This window comes from Martes martes, assembly GCF_963455335.1.
Source record: "Martes martes genome assembly, chromosome: 1".
NCBI classification, from domain to species: Eukaryota; Metazoa; Chordata; class Mammalia; order Carnivora; family Mustelidae; genus Martes; species Martes martes.
The window spans coordinates 107804896-107831277 of NC_137888.1; the positions used below are offsets into that span (position 1 = coordinate 107804896).

General features: G+C 45.7%; 1 protein-coding gene across 3 annotated transcripts in view; it reads left to right on the forward strand.

The window, feature by feature from the left end:
• ST6GAL1 (ST6 beta-galactoside alpha-2,6-sialyltransferase 1) overlaps positions 1–26382 on the forward strand; it is a 118062-nt gene that overhangs the window by 55723 nt on the left and 35957 nt on the right. The window contains exon 3 of one of the 3 annotated variants that reach the window (XM_080809686.1): positions 3231–3295. The exons of 1 other annotated variant lie outside the window; for it this stretch is intronic. The gene's annotated coding sequence lies outside the window, so the exon portion shown is untranslated. Of the gene's footprint in view, positions 1–3230; positions 3296–20594; positions 20647–26382 lie in introns of those variants that run through there. One more of the 3 variants, XM_080809688.1, reaches the window with a different exon arrangement.

Genomic DNA, 26382 nt, shown 5'->3' on the forward strand with positions numbered 1-26382 from the left:
GTTTAATATCTTTAACCCAATATCTACAAAATATTTACTATATTAGGCAACTGACATAGAAGTTATCAATCCAACGTTCTTCCATTCTGGTTTTCCATATAGTTCACATTGACGGCACGTCTCAGGATGGCTTGGGCACACTGCTAGGGCTCCATAGTGCGTGCGCCTAGTGACTCTGGTGCCAGGTAAAGTTGTGTTTTATGTATATTGCAACAATCACAGTACTGCCTAATGGCTGAGGAAATGGGCGCAGAGAGGTTATATGACTTGCCTGGGGTCGCAGAGCTGGAAAGTGAGAGCTGGGTTGTGACCCAGGTCTGTCCCTCCTCTCCCTGCTGCTTGATCTGAGCCTGGAGGGATGGGGGAATTGAATAGGTGGAAATGAGCAATGGCCTTGATGTGGTGTTATTACCCCTGAGGGTTTGCCTTGCTGCTGGCGTTGATAGTATTGTGTGCAGTGGACAAGGGGGGCGGGGGCAGAGCTGGGGTAGCCGATTTCCAAACCATTGTTAGACTTGCTTCTGGGAAGGTGGCTGAGGGATCACAGGAGAGTAGAGGGAGCCGCTGCCTTCAGCCGAACTCAGAACTCGAGGGAGTCCTTTCAGTATGCAGCGAGCCTGTTATGGGAAGGTTCGGGTTATAATTCAGAGAGAACTCAGCCCCGGCCAGGCCGTGGAGTGCCAAGCAAATGTGTTTGCCCTCCCTGTGCTAAGGCAGGAGAGTCTGTGTTTTATCTGAGTTTTATGCCTTTCCTGGAAGACTGCGATAGTTGTAATGGAGGGGAAACTGGGTTAGGAGGGCCGCGTGCCTGCCTTGTGGGCGATCGAGTGAGTTCTAAGTTGTTTTTCTTGTTTTAGTCACAAATATTGCAAAAGCAGTAACGATATACTTTTTAATTCCTGGCGTTCTGGCACATCAGTGTTCATTTCACAGTGTTCTCTTGCCGTCATCCATTTTTCCATTTGTGGAAAAGAAAAAGAAGGTTTTTATTATAATTGTAGCATGGATGGTGTTTATTGTGTTTCTCCTTTTACCATAAACATTTTTGTATCTTTACAGTGCGTGTGGTATGTTAATGGCCTCTGAGGATATCACTGAATTCTATATTTAATTTGCCTGTTTCTATGACTGGAGATTGAGATTATTTCAAAATTGACAAATTTAATGCTCTAGCCTACAACCTCATGCCTAGGTTTCTTTTCTATCTTTTGTAATTAGGTTATAAAATCAGAACACTAAGATTTGTAAATATATTTATGAATTGTTTTAATTACATTGTAATATAATTAAATACAATTGTTTATAAATAGTAATTATAATTATAAATTTAAAACTTTCTTTAAAAATTTATTTATTCATTTATTTATTTGTTTGGAAGAGAGAGTTTGAGTATAAGCAGGGAGGGACAGAGGCAGAGGGAGAAGGAGAGAGAGAATCCCAAGCCGACTCACGCTAAGCATGGAGCCCGACACGGGGTTTGCTTGATCCCATGACACTGAGATCATGACCTGAGCCGGAACCAAGAGTCAGACCCTTAACCGACTACACCACCACCCAGGTGCCCCTAGAACTCTTTCTTTATAATAAATACCCCAGCCTTTGAATTCTAGGCCAGAAAGCTACGAACGTTTTAAAATATGTTGGTTGTTCTGCGGTCTTGCTTCCATTTTCTCGAAATACAGTTTGTTTTTTTTCTCTTCCCTACCAGTTTTATTGAGATATAATTAACAGACAGCACTGTAGACGTTTAAAGTGAACAACACGCATTTCCACTTTCCCATCAAGTGTTATGTGAGCTCACCATTTTTGCCACAAAATCACAAGCACCGAGTATGAAAATTTCCTCAAAGTTTTGTGAAGTTGAAAACGAGGGTAAACATGTGCCAAGTGTTTATGTGGACTGACTTCCTCATATGCCTCTTGGAACACCACTGACGTCACTGAAAAGAGGGACAGACAAGGCCACCATAGGTGCTGGGGGGCTTTCCTTGAGGCAGGTTGGTGAAACAGTTTCCTGTGTGGACTGATGGTGAGGGCCAAGCCCCAGTACTCACCACCTTCAAGTCTGGACACAACACTCCCCACAATTCAGCCTCGGTTTCCCACGGGGGGACCAAAAGAGCAAGAAGCTCCATCGTGAACCGGATGTAGCCTGCAGAAAAGGGCTGAACTTCCCGTTTCCCTCCGCACCTCCTCTTGCTGGTGGATCTATCTTGTGCCTCTGCTTTGGAGGCAGAGAGATGTGTGGGGGTGGGCACGTTATTTAATCTCTCATTGGCTCATTTTTCATCTACGGTTGCCAGGAGAGTGAAACGTGTTCCTCCTTGAGAGATACTAAGAGCAGTGCTTGCCACGTAACTAGTGCTCAGAGAGACTTGTAAAGGTGGGTTTGCATCTCAGACCCAACACTTTCTAGATGCCTGCTTTGGGCAAATCACTTAACCTTTCTGTTCTTGCTTCTGGAAAATGGGATGATAGCCCCTGCCTCACAGAGGTGTTTGGGGGTTTTTGTGAGATGATGGGTAGCATAGAGCTCGGCACGGAAAAGCCCCTGCATAAAGGAAGCCAAAGGAAACACGTTGTTTTAATTTTTCTTTTCTACTCTGCGGAAGGGAGAGCTTTATCCCCTTCTACTGGTCTAAGCAGCAGTTCTGTTGTAATGAGCTCCTGCGTTTTGACCACGTTTGTTGTTATGGTGCCTTTTTATGTCTTACATTGTAGGTAGGAGCAAAGCAACATTTTTCACGTCCCTGAAGCTTTTAACAGGTTTTCATAAAGTCTCATTTTGAAGGTCAGCAAGTACCTAATTTCAATGAGAGAGGGTGATACTTCATAGACTTACTAATTTAGTGGCCTGTCCCCACAGCTGACATCAAAAGAAACCATCAGGTTTATGGAAGGTATCAGGTGTTTCGTTATGCTCAGATGAAATTTGTCTGAATGAAAAGGTAAAAGGCACAATCTTTAGGAAATACAAAGACATGGCCAAAGGGGCACTTGAGCATGGCCCGCCCACACCCTGCTCCTGTCTGTCCGATTCCTCCTCATCTTTCCGTCTGGGTTGAGATGTCTCCCCCAGGGTAGCCTCCCTGAGCCATCGGGACCCGGTGACTGGACTCTGCTCATGGTCACTTACTGGGCGACTGTGATTCTTTCTTACCTGCCTTTCTCCCTCGGAGGCAGAGACCTGCCGTAGTCACCCTTGTATCATTGTTATCTTTGTTACGTAGCACTGAGCCTGAGTCACCGTTGGATCCATGTCACCTACCACTGGGCCCGAACAGCATAGCACTCCGTAAGTATTTGTTGGCTGAATGGATGAACTTGTGATAATCCACCTCGTGATGCTAGAAGGGGTGTTCTTGACAATGGTAGATGGATTTGCAAAGGAAGGTAAGCAGAAGATTAAGTGCCATTTTCCCCGCTTAGGCAAAGGACAAATGAATGCAGCAGTACTTCCCTTTGCTTCTGCGGCTTTGTACCTTGTGAGGCATGGGTTTATTCCTTTATCCCAGCTGTTTCTCATCCCTAAACGTCCTCTTTCTTTCAACATCTCCCCAGTTCCCATCTGTGCCATTGACCTGTGCCAAAGAGTTGGCATGAGTCTAGTTCCATGGTGTGTTCATGTCCGGTTTGAACTCTGGGCATATCGCAGAAAGGATGAATGTTTCCTTCTTCAATCCTCATGACTTGTGAGTTAGAGAAGAGCCAGAGCGAGCCTCACTGGCTTTCCTTGAGCAGCAGGAACTGATGGGACAGAGTGCTAGGCAGGTATAGGATTAATCTTGGTGTGAAATACGCTTTGCCTAGAAATGTTGCCTCTGGGGCCTTCTGCTTCATCACTGCTCCTCTGGGAAGTCCAGTCTAACATAACAACAGTATTCTCTACTGAACACCTATTATATGCAGGGCAGTGCACTGAGAGTTTCACTGATAGCCTCTCAACTGATAGCCTCTCAAATCCTCATATGTAAGGACTAATGCAAATCCCCTACATCTCTCATAAAGCCTGGCCGGCTACTGAAGTCAGCAGCATGACACAGTGATAAAAGGAGAATTTGAGAGGGAGCCAAGAAATTTGAGTTTCGGTTTGGCTCTGTTGCAGACCCGTGATGTGGCCTCCTCTATGCCAGTGGGCCTGTTTTCTCATCTCTAAAAATGGGATGGCGAGAAGCCATGAGATGCTTTCTCAGTTCCCTTCTGTTTCATATCCTCAGTATGTCTACTCCAACCCAACCTGTTCTCTTCTTTGCCTGAGTTATTGTAGATTACAGATCAGAATTACCTGGTTTAGTAGCACCGTACGTTCTGAGTGAGGCTTATCTCCTAGCGATACTCCACTCTTCCAGTGCCAAAGACCTTATCTTGTTCTCTTAAATGCTTCTTAACTCTGGGCCTACCACGTTGGTGAAATATGATGCTATTACCCTTGTGTGAGGCCCTGGAACGTCTTGGGTACGTGTTGCCCTGAGACGGTTGTTTCTGGGCCCCTTCAGTCTTTTTCACGTTAAGACCTGAGGTTGGTTGTCAGATCCATTTTCGAATAAATTGGACTTCAAATGGGATGAACTTCTGCTTAACCGTTACTGTCCCTTTCGTTATTTAGTGCCTTTTGTGCCCTAAGGCATCCTTGTCTGCTCCAAGTTCATGAAGATACTCTCCTATATTTGCTTCTAGAAGTGCTGTCATTGGAACTTTCACATACAGGTCTAAGATCCTTCTCAAACTCATTATATGGATAAAGTGAAGTAGAGGTTCAAGGTCAATTTGTTTCCCCTGCATAGATATCCAGACATTTCAGAACAATTTATTAAGAGGATTTTCCTTTCTCCATTGAATTTCATTGGCAGCATTGTAAAATGTTATTCTTGTATATGTGTGGGCCCGTTCAGGGATTTTGTGTGTGTTTTTGTTTGTTTGTTTGTTTTTCCCTGTTGTAGTTGTCTGTCCTTACCCCAACAACACATTGCCTTGATTACTATGGTTTTATAATAAGTTTGGTAATGTAAGTTCTTTAACTTTGTTCTTCTAAGTTTGCTTTTGCTCTTCTAGGTCTTTGGATTTCCTTATAAATATTAGACTTAGCTTGTCAGTGTCTACAAAATAACAGTGGGGATTTTGACTGAAAATGCATTGAGGCTGTATCAGTGTGTTTGAGTTCTACAGAGAAATAGAGCTTTCTTTCTCTCTCTCTCTCTCTCTCTCTCTCACACACACACACACATAGTTTATTCTATTTTTAAAAAAGCTGGTAGTGATGCTCTGAATTGATTTTGAGAGCAACTCATGTAAAATACATGTTTTTGATCAACACTGGTGCAGTGAGGGAGAGGGACCTATAAAATAAGGAGTTACCACCTACTGGGAAGTGCTACCAGGGTATACAGCGAGCTTTAGGACACAAGGGAGGGAGGACCAAACCAGGCAGTGTTGGAAAGTCTGGGAAAACCTCTCAGAAGTCCTTGAGGAGTTGGCATAGAAAAGGAGGCATTTAACATATTTGACAAGAGGGTAGGGAGAGGTATTTGAGCTCAAGGATGACAGCAGTGGTGTGAGTGGGAAATGGTGAGGTAGGATGGGTGGAACTTCCTTAGTTTAGTCCAGCTGGAATGTGAGAGCTGTGAGGGAGTGGTGGAATATGAGGTTACAGATAACAACAGTAGCAGTAAAAATCACAAAAACTCTGACAAATTTAAATTTTATTATGTGTGTATCTGGAAGGCGCTAGAGGGTAAATTAAGAAATGATCCAATTCTATTTGCCTTTTACAAAGGTTGACTCTGTCCGCCATGTGCAGCTAGACCGGTCTCTGCCCTATGTAGTCATGAATTAGAACAGAAAAGCCAGACCCAAAGGAAACCCAGTTCTGGAAGCCAGATCCTAACCCACGTTAGGCAATTATCCTTTCATTCTACCATGCAGCTTCTTAGAAGATTCATCCAGATATACAAATTGTGCTTTTTTGAGCATATACTGAAATTATTATAGTCCCTTTCAGGGCATAGTAAGAGGTGGAGATAGAGCTCATTCTGTCTGTTCTTTCTTATTCCCTGGGTAGGGTTACTTCATCTGGAGAGCAAAGTTATGGGAACCTGTGAGAGAGTGAAAATCTCTTACACCTACAACATGGCATTATTTTAGGTGCTTTCTAACTATTAACCTAATTAATCTTCACAATATTTCTCTGTGGTATAATTATTCCCATTCCATAGATGAGGAAACTGAGGTACATTGAATTAAGTGACCTGCCTCAAGTCACACATCCAGCAATTAGCAAAGCTAGGTTTTAGGTGAAATCTATTCTCCTAACCACCACGAGGCTTCTTGGTTGGGTTTGATTTCATTCCAGCCATGTCCTTGAACGCAGATCTTTGAACAAAGATGGTCATGAAAAGATTTGGCTGTGAGTCTCAATATTGCCAAATTGTAATCATCCCTAACATAGAGGAAGAGGAGAGTTTTCCTAGCTAGGAGAAAGAAGGGTGGCTTCTTGGAAGGAAATGATATTTTAATGGAGCTTTGGAGAGATAAGTGAAATTTTGAGAAGTAGAAACTGCTGAGAAGGAAGGGCAGCAGTACCAGCCGAGATGATGTAATCCAACTATAACCTCCCTCTGTTTATAATGAAAAAACTGGATAGAATGCAGAAGTAACTGCATGAGAGCCCTAAGAGTAATAGCAGGCAGGTAGGATACTGGACCTGAAACTTGGACAATGACCCATAATGGTCCTTGTCACGTGGAATTGCATAATGGTGTGGGAGGCTAAAACTGTAGATAGCCCCATCTTTCCAGCCAGAAGAACCCAGCAAAGGAGCCACCAGGGAGTGGGAGGAAATCGCTGAGAGGAGAGAGCTGGAAAAAGGGCCCCACTCACTCTGTACATAGACTGATATAAGTCATGGGAATGCTCCAAGGTGTGTGTGTGTGTGCATGGCGTAGACCCAAAGAAGCACAGCAAAGGTCTGGAATACTTGACTATGACATTAGCACTACCCAGGTCCTAGATGAACCCCGTGTTGCCTATGGGACAGGCAGACCCAATTAGCCTAGTGAAGGCTTTGAAACCTGAGCTGGCATCAAAGCTACCAGTTGCAAAAGAGGAAGACAGAATTTCCAATCTGAACCTAAGTGGGTTAATTGTCCATTAAATTGATAAAAATATCAACATTTCTTTCCAGAGAATTTTAGCAGAATTTAGTCTCATATTATTCAAAAGTCCAGGATACAATCCAAATTTTCTCAATATAAAACGAGCCAGGAAAATCTGAATAATACTCAAAGGAAAAGACCATAATAGGTGCTAACCCTGAGATGACTCAGATGGTGGAATTATGAGACAGACGTACGGTAGCTGTTATAACTGTTCTTCACTCTTGAAATGAATGAAAAGATAGAAATTATCAGCAGAAAAATAGAAACTATACAAAATAACCTGATGGAAATTTTAGAGCTGAAAAGATGAGAAGTAATAAATTCATTGCATGGGCTTAGTGACAGAAAAGACATGACAGAGGAAAAAAAATCCGTGAACTTGAAGATAGATCAGTAGAAATTATGCAGTATTTTATATTTGTAAATATACATTTTTTAATTGGGAAAAAATGAACAGCATCTCAGGATACCATGGGACAACATCAACAAGTTGAAAATTCATGTTATTGGAGTCCCAACCCAGAGGGTGGGGAGAAAAAAAAACAAAACAAAAACAAAAAACCTATTGGTGCAGAAAAATTTGAAGACGGAATGGCTAAAAATGTCCCAAATGTGGGGAAAGACATAAACTTACAAATTAAAGAATCTCAGTGTGGGGCACCTGGGTGGCTCAGTTGGTTGTGTCTGACTCTTGGTTTTGGCTCAGGTCATGATCTCAGGGTCTTCAGATCAATACTTGCATTGGGTGGGGTGCCTGGGTGGCTCAGTGGGTTAAAGCCTCTTCCTGTGGCTCAGGTCGTGATCCCAGGGTCCTGGGATCGAGCCCCACCTCAGGCTCTCTGCTCAGCAGGGAGCCTGCTTCCCCACCTCTCTCTCTGCCTGCCTCTCTGCCTACTTGTGATCTCTGTCTATCAAATAAATAAATAAAATCTTAAAAAAAATAAAAAAAGACTTGCATTGGGCTCTGTGCTCAGTGGGGAGTCTGCTTGAGTTTCTCTCTCTCCCTCTGCCCCTCCCCTCACTTGTGGGCACTCTTTCTCTCTCTAATAAATAAATAAATCTTAAAAAAAAATTAAAAAAGAACCTTAGTGAATCCTAAATAGGATAAACTCAGTAACAACTACTCAGCCACATCATAATGAAACTGCTGCATGTGAAAGATAAAAAATATGAGAGTAGCTAGGGAAATAAGATACATTTCCTATTTAATAGTCAAGCCTATTAAAAGCCTATTAAAAGAACTATAGGCTTCTCATTTATAACCAGGTTGGCCAGGGCCAGGGGGATAACATCTTGAAAATACTGAAAGAAAAGACCTGTCAACTCCAAATTTTATACCCAGAAAAAAGTACCCTTTGGAAGTGAAGGAAAAATAAAGATCTCAGGTGAAGGAAAAAACAAGAAACTTCATTTCTAGTAACTCTACTCTTTTTTTGTTGTTGTTAAAGATTTTATTTATTTATTTGACAGAGAGGGAGATGGTGAGAGAGGGAACACAAGCAGGGGCAGTAGGAGAGGGAGAAGCAGGCTTCCTGCTGAGCAGGGAGCCTGATGTGGGCTTGATCCCAGGACCCTGGGATCATGACCTGAGCTGAAGGCAGAGGCTTAACAACTGAGCCACCCAGGTGCCCCAAGCAGCCCTACTCTCAACTGCTAATGGAAGTTTTTCATGCTGAAGGGAAATGATGTGAGTGGGAAACTTTGAATGTATATGAAAGAAAAATAAGAGAAATGATAAATAGGTATCTAACACCATAGATTGCTGTTAGTAAAACTACAGACAAAAGTACAAAAGTAAACAAAAATCCTAAGGCCATGACACAGGGGCAACTATATATTACTGGCAATATTTTGGACATGGTTCCTTCAAGTTACTTTCTCTATGAATAACATTTCTTTTTCTCTTCCCTCCCCCTCCCTACACAACACTTTCTTTCAACTAAGATTATAGTATATGTGGTTTTATAATATTCTTTATCAATTCACATTGTATTTTAAACACTTTTTGCTTAGAAACCTTAATTACTGCAAGTTTTATTAGGTTTGATAATTTATGTTTTGGAAAATGAATATATTTTAGAAATACATACTGATATATTTATGGATGCAGTGCTATGGTGTCTGCAATTTGTTTCTAAAACCCAAGCTGGGGGACTCGTTGGATATGGTTGAGATAAGATTGGCCATAAATTGGGGCACCCAGATGGCTCAGTCGGTTAAGCGTCCAACACTTGGTTTTGGCTCAGGTCATGATCTCATTAGTGGTGAGATAGAGCTCTGTGGCAGGCTCAGTGCTCAGCAGAGCTCTGCTTGAAGATTTTCTCCCTCTGCCCTTCCCCCAACTCATGCTCATGCTCTCTCTCTCTCAAATAAATAAGTAAATCTTAAAAACAAACTCCGAAAAACTAGTGACCATAAATTAATCATTGCAGATGCTGGGTAATAAGTACCTGATGGTTCAATTTACTACTTTCTGTGGTTTTCTCTATGTATGCAATCATTCATTCAAAAGCTTTAAGAAATCTTCATGGATGTGATTTTTAATTATTTCATCATATCCCGTTTTGTGGACATTCCATAACATTTAGGTGTTCCTCTATTGTAAATGGTGGTTCTTTCAGGTTACCTGTGGGCTGAGATGGAACTACAGGCTTTGACAGCTTCTCTGATTATTAACTTTTTCAGATGTGACCACCGAGTTAAGAGAGAATGGTTATTTTGGTGCTTTGATACATTTTGCCAAATCGCTCTTCAGAAGGGATAGTGTATGTAATTTCCATACAAGACGTGTATAAAAGTGCTCTTGTCAGCTCTCTGTTATATACATTTCCAGCCTCTATTAATTTGATAGATTAATTTACTGTTTTCATGTGTCTTTCTTTGGTTTCCGGTGACATTGAGTTCCCCAGCCTGACACTGAATTGCTTCCCAACTTTTTAGGGAGGGAGCAGGCGAGGAGAGTAGAAAGAAAGAAGACCTCTGCATTCCTCACTTTGAAGATGAAAGGAGAACAGACACAGGGAGCCCCGGGTTCTAATCCTGGCTCTGTCCTTTTTTAGCTACTGACTACACACCCTCAGCCTCTCTGTGTCTCAGATGTCTTCAGTGAAGACCTGGAACAGGCTGCCAGCCTCCGTGGGGGTGAAGTTACAGAGATTCGCCGGGGTCAGCCTGGTGCACGGTGGTCCATCAGGGGATGGTGGCTGTCGTCCTTCGGAGGCTGAGGATCAGGGTGCGATAAAAGGACCCGCGCTGTCCCGTGCTCAGACTAGGTGTCCCCACTTCCCTGCTCCCTGCACGGGGTAGGCCCCTGAGGGAATTGCTGCTCCTGTTTGTGTCACTGTCTCTGTACCTTTCGTTCTTTGCAGTCTCCCTGGTCTTTCTGCTGTGGTAGGGAGATGGAGGCAGTGTCATAAGCCGGGAAATCCTGGGAGCTGGGTGAATGAAGAGGCAGGAGTTCTGACTGACTGCTAATCATATTTCTGTGGGCCAGTAGGAATGCATGTTGCGGTGCTGGGCTTAGAGGCTTGGGGTGAACTTCAGGTGGGTGTGTTTGGCCGTGACTCACCTTATTTTCTGGAGCAGAATTCAGACCTGGAACGTGATCTTTCCAGGGCAATCCAGCCAAGGTGTGGGATGGGTGGGTGGGGGGGTCTTTGCCTCAACTTGCTGCCCCCTCCCCGGCCCTTCATCTTCCTCACCTTGTTTCTCTATACCTAAGCCCAGAGCCCTTAAATTGGACTTGTTCTTACTACACACACACACACACACACACACACACACACACACCCCACTTCTAGAAGGGCGAGAACAGCTGAAACAGGAAAGAGGACTGTGGCTCTAAATAACCCGTCTGCTCACAGACTAAGAGACAACCCAACGTATTCTTTCTCCATTTATAGCTTTTGATTGGTGAGAGGTCGGGGTGGTGAGAACACTTTGGGTTATTTCAACACCAAGTAAGAAGGCCAGAACACCCCCCAACACCCCCCAACACTCAGCTCAGAGCAGGGATGTGGCTGACTAGGCACAGAAGCGTTTCTCCTGAAATTAAAGTTGGGTGCCCAGACCTCAGTGCTCCCCGCCTACCCTGGTTTCACTCTGGGATCACTTCACTGACTTCCTGTTTTCTTCTTAGGGGCCCAGTACAGTTGCAAGAGACCTAAGGGTAAGGTTAGGAGGGGAAATAAGTTTGGACTATTTTCTGAATCAAGGGAAAATCCAGACAAAGGACAGAAGGCTTTCTTGTGGGAATTTGGGTCTACTGGCTTTTCCTGCCCTGGCAGGCAGTGAGCTCCCTGCTCCATGGAAATTGGGGCAGAACTTTCCAGCCCCCTCCTCCTGCGGGACTCCCCTCCCCTGTGGGGTCTGCAGAGGTCTCTGGGGGACAGACTCTGAGGGAATTGAACAGCTTTGTGTTTCCATGCATATGATCACAGAGAAGGGATTCTAACGGTTGTAAGTCACCTCTATTCATAATCGAAGGATGCTTTAAGGAGAAATCTTCAGCGTCTTAAGTAGGTGTTCCTTAAACTGTGTTTCTTTTTCCTCTTTGAAATGGGCAGGTGCTTTACCTACAAGCTTTATTTCCAATGGCTTTATAGAGGTGAAGAAGTTATATCATGATCTTAGAGAAACTTAAAACAACAATAGTTTCATCTGTGTGCTGGAAAGTTCCTTCTCCCCTGTTTTCTCCCCTGGGCCTCACGATGGCCCTCTGAAGTAAGGATCGTTCAGCTCCCTTCCTTGTGAGCAAACAGAGGCTCGAGAGGATACGTGACTTGCAAGGACACACAGTGATTTGAGTGGACAGCTAGGGACCACTCGCCTGGGACCTGGTTTCCAAGTTTTCCAGGAGTTCAGCCTTCCTAGAACCACTCCCTCAGCTTTGACTTCCCAAGGGTCCAAATCTGCTTCTCTCGTCTATGCTGCAGCGTTTGAAGGAGTTAACACTGAAAGCAGCAGACATCGACTTTGTCGAGGTGAATATTGAGGTCCTGTATTTAGCCAAAGACAAATATTGACTCATGACACTCCCAGAAAGTTCATCTCCTCTCAAAAATGAAGACTTCCTCTACCCACGGCAGCAACGCCGGGCTGCCTCCTCTCGTGCCTCCTCCCCACTCCTGCCAGGTGCAGGTCTACAAGCCACCACTTAGTAAGCATGGTCCTTACTTCCTTACTTCCTTACTTCCAACCCTTACAGCAGTCCTGTGAGGTGGGTGGTTTTGCATACATTTTACAAAGGAGGACACTGAGTGCTTATATCACATTTACCTAAGATCACACAGGGATGAATAATGCAGCTGGGATCCAAGTCTAGATTCTTCCGATGGCAAAGCTGCTTGCGTTCCCATGAAATTTTGCTCCGCTCTCTCAAACCGGGTCCCATCTGAGTGTCTGTCCTCGTCTTGTCTGCACGGGGGCCTGCACCCAGGTTTTCCTGGCCTGTGGGACTTGGGTCAAATCTCAGTTGAGATCCTGGCTCTGTGTCCTAAGAGTAGGGTGCTCGTGGGCACCTCTCGCAGCCTCCCTGACCCTCGGTTTCTGTGCTGCGCTGCCTTGAGGGGTTATTTGGAAGATTCGGCAGGTATCTGGCCTTAGATGTGGCCTGCGGCAGGTGGCCCAGAAGCAGCAGCTGTTCTTGGTTCTTGGCCGCTTCCTTTCAGGGAGTGGAGGGGGTTGTTGTGAGCTGCAGCAAGCAGTCTCGTTCTGCTGGCACTGGGTAGTCTCTGCAGGCTCAGCACTTCCCTCCCCTGCTCTGAAGCTTTTTATCTGCTCTCCACTATGTGCCTGATAATCACTGGACTCATCTGCGCCGACTCACAGTGCCACGGGCCGAGGTCCCAGTCTCCCTTTCGGAGTCCCCTCGCCCACCTCCGTGCTGTTTCTCTCCTGTCCTCCAGGCTTTCCCCCTCCATGGACGCTTTGATCCCAGGTTGGATGTAGGGCCCCTACTCCCGGGCTATGACTCTGGAGCACCTTCTTTGCAAGAAGAAAATGTTCACTTATTTGGCACATGGAGCCAAGCCACAGGCACTGACCGTGGCCCTGGCAACATTGAGGTAACTAGCTGATTCAGGTGCTCACTGTCGGGCTGTGCCTGTGGGGGTGGTGGGATGAAAAGTAAATAGTGCATTAGGTATTTAGGTCATTGTCTGATTTCTCATGGTATTTAAGGCTGTTAGCATCGTGAGTGCAGGGGAGTGGCAGTTACCTGTGGGTCTATAGTTCTGCGCTCAGAGCTACCAGCATCTTTGTCAGATTGGTTGTTCCAAATAGATGTGGTCCGAAGGTAAGCTCGCAGCTTTGCCAAGCCCAGGCCAGCAGTGGTCGGGGGTGGGAAGGATGGCGGGGAACCCAGGTGCAGCTCTCTCCTTTCCCCCTTCCTCCTCCTTTCCCCTCCATCCTCCTAAGTCATATTCATTGATTGGGTCAGCATGCAGCAGTTGACAACTTTTTTTGCTGACTTGCCAGTGGGCTATTGGAAGGAGAGCTCACAGGCTTCAGGGCCAGACATTGTCTGGGCAGGGTGCATGACTCCCCAGCCTCACACTCCTCTTCTATAAAGTGTTGCAACAGCAGACTTGACATTCGTGAGGGTGTTCTGTTGAGATCCTTGAGAATTCTCTTTTTTGTTTTTTAGGATTTTATTTATTTATTTATTTATTTAGAGAGAGGGCGGGGTGGGGGGGCTGGGCAAAGGGGGAGGGAGGGAGAGGAAGTCTCAAGCAGACTCAGTGCTGAGCATGGGGTCCGACCCGGGGCTTGATCCCACCACCCTGAGATTATGCCCTGAGCTGAAGCCAAGAGTCAGATGCTCAACTGCCCAAGCCACCCACGTATCCCAAGAGATCTTTGAGAATTCTTAACCTCCTCTTCGTCATTGTGACCAAGTTCTCATTTATTGACAACAGCCCTAAGGTGAGACATTCATTCTCTTCTGACAGATAGAGGACTCATGCATATGCTACCAGAGCACAAAATTTCCCCCGTATATGCAGTCAGACATAATTGAACAGTTAACTAATTTCTGTCTCTTATGATTTCATGAATCATGAGTTCATGATTTCATGAATAGGGCTATAGGCATTAATAAATCTGTTAGTAGACATTCATCATAGAGTATAAACTTTCCTTCACAAGGACTAGCAGCCTTATTTCTTTGGGAACTGTAGTTCACAAGGAGTTATTTGTATCATTTCCTGGTGCTTGGAGGGCACAGAGCCTGCCCATTCCCCTCCACCTCCCGGTACCCTGGGTCGTGACCTGGGGATGAGCTCTCTCACATACGAAGGGACTGGCTTCTGCCAGCTTTCTGTGCACATACTTCATATTCATTCATGAGCAAAATCAGCCTGTTTTATGTTTAGGACCTTTGGGGTTGTTTTCCAATAGTTAACAATTTCAGATGTTGACTCTGTAAATGCCAAAGTTCCACCGTAATACCAGCAACCATCCGGGGCTGTTGTAAGATCCAGTTCACCATATCAAGTATCTAGCATCCCAAGTGTGCACTGGGCTTTGATCTCAATACTGTTGGTTTCCTTATAACTGAAACCATTTGCTTCTGGGGTTAGGTGGGCACGGCTGTGGCCCAGAGAGTCACAGGTCAGACAAGATGGCCACTGGAGCACAGCCTTTAAGAACATGGTCTTCAGATTCAGACAGTGCTGGGTTCCAGTTTTGGCCCTTCCATTTACTAGTCAAAGCCCTTCGACATCTTTAAAATTCAGCTTCCTTCTCTGGGAAATGGAAGCGATAATGTTGCCCACCTCAGAGGATGGCAGTTAGGGTTGGACGAACTCTTCTGTGTACAGGTTTAGTTCTGCACCTGGCATGGAGGAAGCCCCCAGAAGGAGCCACGGTGACTTCTCTCTCCCTCTCTCTTTCTCTGCAGGGATACACACCCAGTAGGGGCTTCATGTTCGTTGATGATTTCGGTTCAAGTCTGAAATCATTGCCCTATTTAAAAATTAGCCACCTCCCCCCTCCCCACCCCAACATACATATTATAAGGCCTGGCAGTGGGCCCTAGTCTGATATTGAGTACCACTTGTATACCTTGTGCTTGGCAGTGCTGAAACAGCAGAATGGGTGTTAGTGAACTCTATCCCCGCAGAGCCCTATCCGATTGGAAGGATAAGACCTTCACCCTTCAATAGCACCGAGAGGAGCCTATAAGAGAACACTCACTTAGGTCAGGAGTGTGGTGCAGGTCCACACAGGAGGAGGGCTCCTCCCTGGAGGCTGGGAAACTTCCTCTGTGGAGAAGGGCAAGGAATGGGTCTGCCCTGGGATCCCTGAAATGAAGGGAGGGGAATGACGAGTAGGGAGGGTTGAGGGTGGGACGAGCTAGTGAATGTTGAGATCTGTGGATCTGGCCCCTGAAGAAAACTATCCAAGCCTTCTACTGGTCAGCACACTCCAATGAGCACCAACTAGGTGCCGATATAAAGTCGTCTTTGCGTATGGGTGGTGGGGAGGGATGCAAATATAGAAAACTTCAGAAAACCAGCCCTTGCCCTCTAGGGGAGAAGGACCATTTGCCAACAGAGCAAGTTGAGCGCGAGCCCTTGTCTGAGACAGCGCCGGTTGCAGCACACTCCGTGCCCGCAAGATTAATCTTCGGTCACGTTGCTGCCTGTGTCATCTGGTGACCAGACTCACCCTCACAACTGAGGGGAGAGAAAGGTGAAAGATGCACGTGGAGGCGAAGGGCAGTTAGCACTTTCTTTGGTAGGCCTGACTCCCCCTGACCTCATAACAGATGTGAGTTGTTCACATCTCCCCTTGGAGAGGGTGGTTCAGAATTGACAACGGTTTTGGCCTGAAATTCTCAAAGACCCAGACTGAGCCCGAGGCCCTGCTCCCTCCTCAGGAACTCTGGGCCATGAAGGGGCAGCGGACGCCCCGGGTTGTGGAGCTAAGCAAGGACTTCACATGCTTGAGGTCTTGTTGTTGACTTGCCACCCACGTTCACCCTAGGCTGAGCCAACGCGGCCCCTCCCACTCTGCCTGAGGCCCCCTCTTGCGAATGTTCCCGTTCTTCAAGGGCTCCTTGTTTATTGGTCTGGAGCAATTAGATCAGAAGCCACTGAGGACAGTATTGGGCATGTCTATTTTTAGGTGCTTCCTAGGTGATGTTAAGGCCAAGGTAATATAGAGAAGTAGTGAGTGCCCTAGTGGTTCCTTTCACCTGTACTGACCTTGATGGCTATGGGACTAGGGGGTGGGTCTTCTCTGAGGACAGACTCTCGGCATTCTCTTCCCTTTTCTCTTTGTATGGGGGCCCAGTTGGCCTGGGGCCTGACCTAGGAAAGAGCTCAATTTGCTAAGGTGAGCAAGGTAAACATTCCACACTTTGGTGGCCTTAAGGAGTGGCAGCTCACGTCAGTGACTTTGACCTTCGGGAAATATCAGGAACTCTGACCTGACATCCTTCTGTCCGGTCAGGTAAAAATCAAGATGGAAGGGAGGAACAAAGAGTCCTTGGCATGATCTCCGGCCCAGGAATTCCTGGGGAAAATTATGTTTAGAAAAACACTAGCGGACATCCTTGTTCTCATTAAAGACACAGTTCAACTGAGCTTAAAGAAAGATGTAGGTCATCAGACCTTCATTATCAGGATTTAAGAGAAAATTCTTAATCTTTGGTCTTTCAGTAGAACTCTTTCCCTCCTGTATCGTCATTTGGTCTTCCTCCACTCTTAAGCGAGAAATCCGGACACCCCCCCGCCTCCCCACCAGTAACTCTGCTGGGCTGTAACAGCTCTGTTCTTCAGTCCCTGAGAGGGGCGTCTTTCTGGTGTACCCGCTGCCTGCGTCAGCTGCTGAGCCCTGAGAGGATGGGCGGGGTGCCTGTATCTGTTTGATCTGTAGTCAGTAAAATACTGGCTTTATAATGCTGTGCTCCGGAGCCTTACACACTTGGGGGCCAGATTGTTCCAGATAAGAATGCCTTACTTCTGCCTAGTTGGGGGCAGTTGTGGGTAGTTTTTTTTAAGCACCCTACATATCTAGCCAACCAGTAAAACCTGTTTTTCAGGAGGCCAGCTGGGATCAGAAAGTTATGATTTTAGCGGGGGGGTAAGAATCGGGGCATACAAACCAGAATTCCTTGCCCAGGGTCTCCAGAGACCCACCAGAAGCTTGGAGTATTTCCAAAAGCCAGATGGCAGAAGCACATTTATTAAAAAAAAAAAAAAAAAAGAAAAAAGAAAAGAAAAAGAAAGAAAAAAAAAAGAAAGAAAATCTGTACAGGCCAAGGAAATTATCCAGTTTCTTTGCATCATGCTGGAATTTTACCAGCTGATTGTGATAACAATGACAATCTCGTGCTGATCAGAATCTCTTATTGGCAGCAGTATCTCTGTTCATTTGATAACAAATAAGAACTCACACTCTTAATTAAATTTGGCTGATAGCATCTTCTAAAACCTGGCAGGCATAACAGGAGGAAACAAATACAAGAGGCACTTGGTGTGGAAGAATTTGGGAACCTCTGGCTTTGACTGCGTTAAGGGACACTTCTATTACTTCCCTGTACTGGGGAAGTGCTGGGATGAGGAGAAATTTGTGTGGATGATGGAAAAATCTATTGTTGGGAATTTTTTTTTTTTTAAGGATTTTATTTATTTATTTGAGAGAGATATACAGAAAGAGAAGGAACACAAGCACGGGGAGTGGGAGAGGAAGAAGGAGGCTTCCTGCTGATCAGGGAACCCGATGTGGGGCTCGATCCCGGGACCCTGGGATCATGACTTGAGCCGAAGGCAGATGCTAATGACTGGACCACCCAGGCACCTAGACCAGTAGAAATAAAAATTCAGGAAGTCTCTACCAAGAAGCTGTGTTGGGGTAAGGCCAGCTGCACTTGGCTATTTTGCTCACCTTTCATAGTCCACTGCTCTTACCTAGATGCAGGGTGAGTGTGTGTGTGTGTGTGTGTGTGTGTGTGCGCGCGCGCGTATGCATGCGCACTTCCTGGAAAATGTAATCCCGGGCTGGGCTGCCGATTTCAGCCACAGCTCCATCATGGCAGAAAGATCGCATCGCAGTTGGGGTGCCGCAGCCAGCCATTCCTGACATGAAAAACAGGAAGAGGTGTCATGATGGGATTAAGTGCTAGTCCAGCTGACACAAGTCAAGAAAGGGGAGCCCATCACGGTGAAGGCTTCTGGAAGCCAGGACAAGTGGACTGCTTCTCAGAGGCTTTGTGGTTAGCTGAGGTACCCCTCTGGGGGCAGTGGGGAGTCAGGGTCTCTAGGGACAGAAAATTTAGGTTCTGAGGTACAGAGGAGGATGAGGTTTGCACACTGAGGAGTTGAGGAGATGGTGATCAGGGCGGAGGAAAGAGATGTTACTGTAAGGTCCAAGATCGTGACCAGCCATGGCAGCTGAAAGCAGCCAGACTCTTAGGGACCTTTTGAAGGGCCCTGAGTAGAGAGACAGATGTTGGATAGCACAAGCAGTTTGGGGGATTAGAATCATCTAGTTTAACCATTGGTAATGACATCTCAAGCAAATGGCTTAAACTCTTGGAGCTTCCTTTTTGTTTATAAAAGACGATTCTTAAATGCCCACCCCCTAGGGTGCTGGGAAGGATTTAGTTGGGTAACATCTCTAAATTGCTAGCACCAGGAAGGACCTTAGTAGATGGCTCATGGGCCTTTTTCGCCTGTATTGTTGCAATAAGGTTTTGAAAGGTCTTCCTTTTTTAACTTCCTGCAACCTACTATGTACAGCACTTGAATCTCAGTGCAGCAGCCAGGGGATCCCTTTCAAACTGAAGTCAGCCAAGTCTTCTTCGGAGTGAAAGCTAGAATCCTACACCAGTCAAAGGCCCTAGGTGATTCGGTTCCCAACACTTCCCAGCCTCACCTTCTGTTACCCTTCTCGCCTGCCCTGTTCCTGGCCCCGGCGCTGTTCTTAAACAGGTCAGGCCTGTCTCCTGCCTAGGATTTTGGTGTTCCGTCCACCTGGAATTGCCTTCCTTCAGAAATCTGCATGACCCAGGCTTTCTCTCTCATCCCCCTCCAGTCTTTGCTCAAATGCCTTCTTCTCAGTGAGGCTTTCTGATGATCGAATTTAACACTGATTTCCCTCTCCCCTCATACACCCTACTGTCCCTATTCCATCTTCCCTGCTTTAATTTTCCACATGGCAGCTGTCTACTTCCAAAGCGTCACATACATATTTATTTTGTTTTACTCTTTTGCCGTTCCCCTCCCTGGAAGGCAAGTTCAGGGGGGGTGCGGGCTTTCCGGCTGATTTTTGCACGGCCGTATCTCCGGATGGATCGAGATAGGCACTAAGCATCAACAGCATGAACAAACCTCTCCCTGAGTATTTGTGCGTGTTGGACTCGGACTGCTGTGAAGTGGAGGAGCTCAGGCCTCTCTTCTCATGTCCCTTACCCTGAAGTCCCCTGGACAACTCAGGACTTAGACCCTCCTACGTACCAAAAAAAAAAAAAAAACCCTTGGGAGAAGCATTAAACTTGAAACCACTGAAATCTCAACAAGACTTGAAATCTAACACTCCGTTTACAGGAAACAGAGGGCAGAGAGGAGTAAATTAAACAATACGGTAAGGAGGTCCTCAGTGAGATTCAGTACTAGGCACATTCCGTGGGTCAGATGACTTCGTTTCTCCCACAAATATATGTCCTAAAAAAGGAAAATAAGGGCGTGGGGAATGACTCAAAATTAAAAGAGAGTTGAGAGTGGTTTATCACCCACACAAAATGTTTAGATCCTCACTTAAGGAGTTTAGTGTAAAAAACACTTTGGGGAGAACTGGCAATAATTGGAACGTGGTTTGGGTTTTAATGGCATTATGGTGCTATATTTACACTCCTGAGTTCTCTGGCAGAACCCAGGATGTGTGCAGCGTATTATAGAGAATTAAGCTCCCTAGAAAATTATTGGAGGGCCTCTGGTCCCATGTTTCCTAAGGGTGGCGCATAGCAAATACCATCCTGGATGCCAGCGAGGGAGGTTCCTTCATGACATAAGTGGATGTCCTAGGACATGAGGACAGTAGGACATTTCTCGTGGAAGCCAATGGAGAAGAGCTGGTGGTGGAGACAGATATGAGGGGTGTCATTGGCTTTAAGTTACTCCAGAGGAAGAAGAGGGGGAGGGGAACAGATCAAGTTGGCAAGTTGTTGGTACTCTTTGGAGCTGGGCTCTGAAAACAGGTTCACTGTGTTAGTCCCTATACCTATTTGTCTGTGTAAAAACTTCTGTCATGAAAACATCATTCTTTTTAAAATATTATGAGGAGGTGAAACAGTCCCACTTCCTGAGGAGGAGGGAGGCCCATTTGCTCTTTGCTTTCTCTGTTGGGTGTAGGTTGAAGGAAAAAGGGGTGGGCCTGTTACTTGGGAGGGGCACAGTGCTTATTTAACCCTCCTTATAGGCCCTTCTGCTCCTTTGTTGGCTCGACTCTGACTGGCCGAGTGGAGTGCACTGTGGTTCACGGTGTGGTAAGATGGGGCAAGAGGCCGGCTGGGGTTGGGGCTGTGAGCACTGGTGTGGTGCGGGGCAGTGGGCAGCATCCAGAGAGGAGCCGATGGGGTGTGAAGTGTCTCCTTTCAGCCAGGTACCTGTCAGATGGGAAGGCAACTATTTCTACAAATACACAACTGGAGAAGGCACGCGGTTGAAGACAGGAGCAAGTGGCCCGTGATTTCCCTTTGCCGGGGCTCTGTTCATCCTGAGTTCAGAGCTCTCCTTCCCCGTAGGGAGTGGCTGGCTCTGGTCAGAAACCACAGAGTGTCTGTGGTGGGCACCCAGTACCCCCCACCAAATTCTATTCCCATGCTTTTCAAAAACCTCAGGGAAATGTACTCAGGCCTGCCTTCTCCATCAGTGCCTGCCTGGCTGGGAAAAGATGTAATCTCTGTTAAGAGACACTTTTTATGCAACCTGGGTCTGAAACAGTTGGGGCAGGCAGGAATGAAAGCCCCTTTATCTTTAGGGCTTTGAATTGGACAGGATGTCCCTCCCCCCACCATTAGCTGGGAGGCTGGGCTTGCCCTCAGGTAAACACCGGCAAACACAGCTACCCAGACACCCTGTGAAATCTCTCCTGGATTCCTTTCACCCTCTCTGCAGATTGGTTAACTACAAGTTGGTTTCCTCTTGCTTAACATGTTTCTGACGAGCAACACTGTGGCTTGTCAGATATAACTATTAATTTTTTGACCTGCACTGGCACCCACTGATAGAACTCAGATTAGGGTCTTGGGAGTGAGTCAGCAGCCTCAACCTTTGGGGGCTCTCTGGGGACTGTGGAAGGGGCTATTAGTACACCTGGCCTCAGCACTCGTGGTTGCAGGAATTAAATGAGCTTCACTGAATTACAGGAGCTTTACCATATGGAAAGCACTCAGTGCACGATAAAAGCTCAATAATTATTAGCTGCAACAAATGATAAAGTCTATCGTTAAATTGTCACCACAACCCTGCAGGGGCAAATTTTAAAGTATTATTATCCATCCTTTACAGATGAAGACACCAGGCTTATAGAAGTTGGCAAACTGGACTATCCTCCTTTATTGGACAGATAGAAAAGCCAGGATTTGAATCTGGGCTTTTGAGATAACAGAGCACAAGCCCTTTCTCCAAAGCCAGGGCTTCTCAAACTGTCCATGAAGAATCATGCCCCTCCCCCCAACCTGTCACACATCAGTAGTTTTTAAAATACAATGAAAAGGATTTATTGGACTAGTGAAATGAAGGACATTGAAAATACAAGCCTTATTTTTAAAAAAAGATTTTATTTATTTATTTATTTGACACAGAGAGAGAGAGAGAGAGAGATCACAAGTAGGCAGAGAGACAGGCAGAGAGAGAGGGGGAAGCAGGCTCCCCGCTGAGCAGAGAGCCCCCGGTGCTTGATCCCAGGACCCTGGGATCATGACCTGAGCCGAAGGCACCGGCATAAACCACTGAGCCACCCAGGCACCCCACAAGCCTTATTTTTAAAGCAATTGTTAGATTCAATAGGCACGAAATCACTCTTTCAAATTAGTATAAAAGATGATTACATTCGATATCTGTACTCTTCTCATCATGGATCTTGAGAAAGCTTTCTCAAAGTAGCCCCAACTGTAGATCTCGCTTTGCAGAATGCTGCCCTCTGTTTCCCAGAGCGTGGTGTGCGGGGGGGACCCACTCAGATCAGCGTCTTGTGGGTGCTTGCTAAATGCCCATCTCTGAGCCCATCCCAGACTGTGGGGATCAGAACGACTGAGGGAGGATTTGGGAATCCGAAGGTCAACAAGTCATTTGATGATCGTGGTGTGTTCACAGTCTGACCATCAGTGCTCTGTACACTGCTGCTTCTCCTCACGGATAATAGAGGATAGGGAGATGGTCAAGGGCGTGTAGTGCTTTAGTCTATACCCCTCTCCCCACCTGGCTTTTGTGTTGTTGTTGTTGTTTTTAAATTCTTAAAAAGTTCCTTTCCTTAGAAAGTCACTGACTGAACCTGGTTTCTCAGCTACCTGGTGGAGAAAAACCAGGAGAGAGAATGTAGGTTCTGGAAGCCAGAAGGAGGAAATGACTAACTTGGTAAAACACAGCTGATGGGCTGAACAAGGTGAAAACTGAGCCCTGACCATTTACTTAGCAACACGGGAGTCAGGAAGGTCTTTGGTGACGTAGATGAGAGCAGTTTCCCAGAGATGGCAAGGCTTTCTGGGGTGCATTCAAGTGCCAATGGCAAGGTGGACATTGGAAACACTGACCTCATGAAGTTCTTTCAAGGAGGTTTACTGCAAAGGAAAGGAGGCAGGAGCTGGGAAGTAAGATGAGGTCAAGAAGCTACCCAGGAGGGACAGGGGATGAAGATTATTTGGAACTTGTGCCATGGTTAAATCTGTGACTCTTATAAAGTCTTATATCTTTCTTTAGTGAATTCTTTCAGTAAAACAGAAAAATTGTCTCCTATACCTTCTTTTAAAGCTCTTTCAAACTCTGCCCACTCCCAAATGATATTGTCTGGAAAGAGTCTGCAGCTCATTCTTATTCCTTACATAGCTTAATTTGAGCACATTTTTTTTTTCATATGACATTGCATTTTTTTCATATTTGCTTCATCTATATTTTGGCTGAAGTGTTCTAAAGTAGATTTCATCTCTACCTGCATGGGACTTTTTTAAAAAACCAACATAACCATATTATGTAATCATAATAAAATAAGACATTATTATACCTAACAAAATTAACAATGATTTCTTATTATCATATAATGCCAAATCTATATGCAAATATCCCCATTTGCCCCCAGTGGTATTTTATTCAAATCGATTCAGGCAAAGTCTGCATATTGCGTATGATATTTCTGTCTTTGTGACATTTCTGTCTGATTTGTCTGCCATTTGTTTTTCCTGTCCATTGACCCGGTAAGGAACCCAGTTCAGTTGTTCTGTAGAATGCCTTGCTTTCTGGATTTGTCTGATAACGTCTCTGTGCTGTCATATAACTTATTCTTTTTTTTTTTTTTTTAAAGATTTTATTTATTTATTTGACAGATAGAGATCACAAGTAGGCAGAGAGGCAGGCAATGAGAGGAGGAAGCAGGCTTCCCGCTGAGCAGAGAGCCCCATGCGGGGCTCCATTCCAGGACCATGACCTGAGCCAAAGGCAGAGGCTTTAACCCACTGAGCCACCCAGGCACCCCAACTTATTCTTCTTTTGTCTGTGTTTTCTAAAAACTGAGATTACATATAAAGGCTTGATTATATACAATTAAGCATTTCAGGTGAGAATTTTTCTGAGGCACATATTGCTTAGGTGATGATGCTAAGACTGATCACGTTCAGGTGGTGGCTGCCTTAATCAAGAGAGGGGTGTGTATGTGTGTTTAAGATAGGAGAAACAGTAGCATGTCTGTGTGCATGTGTTTAAGATAGGAGAAATAGTGTGTGTGCTGATAAGCATGATCTTTGCGAGATCTACATACAATGCAAAAGCAAAAGGGGAGATTTTGTAGAAGAATATCCATAAGTAGATAAGACTATACAGGATCTAATGGAACAAATGTTGGTTATTCCAAGTATTGGGTGCAGCCAATTCATCTGTAGCAATAAGAGATCATTTGGATGTAAATTCAAGTAAGATGAGTAGCTGTGGTACAAAGGTGCATTGTGTGTGTGGTAATTCTGTTCTGGTCACTTCCTTTTTCTCTATGAATAAGTAGCAGTTCATCAAGGGAGAGGGAAGATAAGGGGACTTTTCATGGGGAGGAAGTCAGTGGCCCTCTAAGAGACAGCAGGTGAATTGACCAGAAAAGTAATATGTGATTGCTAGGAAGCATGAAGTAGCTGCTTGCACTTAGTGATCGTGAACTTGAAGGGAAATCCATAAGTATTATTTTGTGATTTTCCTTAGCCGTGTAGCTGCACATCTGCAGGTGTGGAGGAAGACAGAGAGTTGGATTTGACTAGGATTGGGGTTTATCCAACATTGTGTGATGAGAGAGGCCAAATGAATGACTGACCATGGAGTTGAAGCTGGGTAGGAAGGGAAGTGAGGACATGAAGGAGGTGAGAGACAGTGAGAAGGTGGTAGGAGCAACCACGGGAAGATCGTTGGAGTAGAAGAGATCAAAGGACGAGAGACCAGGGAACTAGAATGATTCCAAAGGTAGCTGTGATATCCCCAAGAGGCAGGGCAGAAGAGTAGTGTGAGGAGGATCAGAGTGAACCAGCTGTGAAGATATTCAAGGGATGAAGAAGAGTGTCCTGGTGGAGGGGAAATGACTTCACCAAGGTGGGGAGCAGGTGCCGTGGTCTGCACTGGGTTGTGTGAGAATGAATTGTGTTGGTGCGTGTGAGGTTCTCAGCACTGAGCACAGGCTCGGCATGTCTCAGTGCTTAACCCATTGGATTTATTTTTACGGGAGTGGGGGTGGTGGTGGTGATTTCTCTTCATTTTAAGACCTTTGAAGAGGCAGAGCTGTTCACCTAGCTCTGTGTGTCCCCGCCAGATGGTAAATTCCCTATCACTTAGTAGATCCCGTAGATCAAATGAACATCTGCTGGCAAGGAGATTCGAGCAAGTGGAGGTGATGGGTGGGTGAGTGAGTCTGCATCTAGCGGCTGAAGGACGTGGGGGATGGGAAAGGGTGGTATCAGAGCCAGCTTCATTCTTTGGTTCAGACGCGACCAAGCACGTCCCACTTCTGGCTCAGAACTGGCTAGATGTGGAGCGGGCAGAAACAAAGCTTAAAGGAACCCTCAGTCTGGGTGGGCTATCCCATCTGCAAATGGAGAAATGTCACATAGGCTCCTGAGACGGGTACAGTAGAGTCGTGTCAATCTCTGTGGGGTCAAGAAAGTTTTCAGAGTCCAGGGGCACTTAAGCTGGTGCCGGGGGCGGTGAGGCGGCTGAGCAGGTATGAGCCCATGTGAACAGGGTAGGGCATGGTCCGTTTGTCAGAAGGAACCCACCTTGCAGGGTGCAAAGGACAGAAGAGCACAGGGCACTTGGAGTGCCATCATTAACTCTGAGAAAATCACTCCTCTTCCCTATTTCAGTTTCCCTATTTGTAATTTGAGACAGTAATGACACACATAGGGTAGGTCATGGTGAGAAGTCAATGAAATTATGCATATAATCTTTGTCACCATCCCTGTTGGGATCCCTTTGGGTGTATTACCTTACTGGATTATTTAAACTCTCCTACGAGATAGGCTCTTTTATTATTATTCCCATTTTATAGATAAAGAAGCTGAGTCTTAGAGGGTTGAATAGCTTGCTGGAGGTCATGTAACTAGTGAGAGATGGTTTGTATTCTTGCCCCGATCTGTCTAATCCCAGAGCTCTGACCCTCAACCCCGAAGCTCATCTCAGTGCTGAGCGCATAACTAGTTCTGAATAAATGGTAGCTGTTACGGTCATGATTGCTAAAGCTTCTTACTCGGAGGACCGAGGACTCTTACGATTTCTGGAGCTGGGCGAAGTTCAACAGGGCGGCAATCTCCTGACCAGCAGTGACTCTTTCTGGAAGATTCTCATCACCTATGATAGATGTACATCAACAATTGTGCTACTTGGTTTCAGCTAGTTGTTTTTAGAAATCGAGGGCAGGGAGTGGTTGTTACCTCCTAGGAGGACAAATTGTTCTGAGCAGATGATAGGGGGAGGAAGACCGGTGTTAGCTGCCCTCCTCTGCTGTTCTGCACTGAACTCAAACCAAAGTCGCACACCCC